Source organism: Quercus suber, unplaced genomic scaffold (assembly GCF_002906115.3).
Source record: "Quercus suber isolate HL8 unplaced genomic scaffold, Cork oak 2.0 scaffold_222, whole genome shotgun sequence".
Taxonomy (NCBI): domain Eukaryota; kingdom Viridiplantae; phylum Streptophyta; class Magnoliopsida; order Fagales; family Fagaceae; genus Quercus; species Quercus suber.
This window is the reverse complement of record NW_027069680.1, coordinates 785,202-786,190: the sequence shown is the minus strand read 5'-3', so window position 1 is coordinate 786,190 and position 989 is coordinate 785,202.

Here is a 989-nt window from a genome sequence, read left to right as displayed (position 1 = left end):
TACCTGAGTGTGATCCTAGACCCCTTGGCTAGCTATGGAAAGTGCTATGGCAAAGGCCAATATGAAGTGAAGTAAAGGTGTTTGTGATAATGACTCTATGAGCATATTTGGAGATTGTCCTAGTAATGAACTTTTAGAGTTATTCAAGTCTAAGAAACATGCTAGAGTTTTTATACATATGCTGAAATCATTAGTTCATAGAAATTGCAGTAAATGTGAAATATAATGAGTAAGAAACAAAACCTATACCTTTCTTGAAGATTGAAGCAGAAATGATGAACAACAATGGTGGTTATGTAAGAAACATGGTAGTTTTGAGAAAGGTTCAAACGGGGAAGAGAATGAATAGTCACACAAGTTCGAGGGAAAACTAAAAAGTTTTGAAAACTGCCCTTAAAGCGCAAAACACTGATTTTCGCGACTGAGTCAAGTCGCGTGCAATTTCGCCAAGGTAAGTCGCCAAACACTTAAAACAAAAATTAAAAATTGCTTCTAAGTATTTTTGCAACTGGAAGGTCTACCCGTCGAGGAAGTCGAGAGGTAAGCTACGAAAATCTCTGTGTACCCCTCGCGACTGGACCTTTCACTCGCGAACAAGTCGCCACACTGAGCCGCAAGAAACATAGAAACCCAATTTTGAAAAATATTCTAAGTATTTTTCACGACTGAGACTTTGACCTGCCAGTGAGCCGCGAAAACTTCTGAGTAATGCCCGTGACTAGGGCATGCGACTGGACTGATCCACGACTGAGTCGCCATAACAGGGCAACACTGTTTTAAATTTTGACAATTTTTGTAAAAACAAAATACTTTCCAAAAACAACTAAAACACTCAAAAATCTTTTTTTGTTTGATCAACAAAGATTGAGAATGTGAAAACACATTTAATCAAGTATAATCCATAAATGAATAAGGCATTCATTGAACATAGACGTGTGATGTGTTGGGTACCAAAAATGAGATAGCCTTAGTCCAATGTGAAGTTTCAA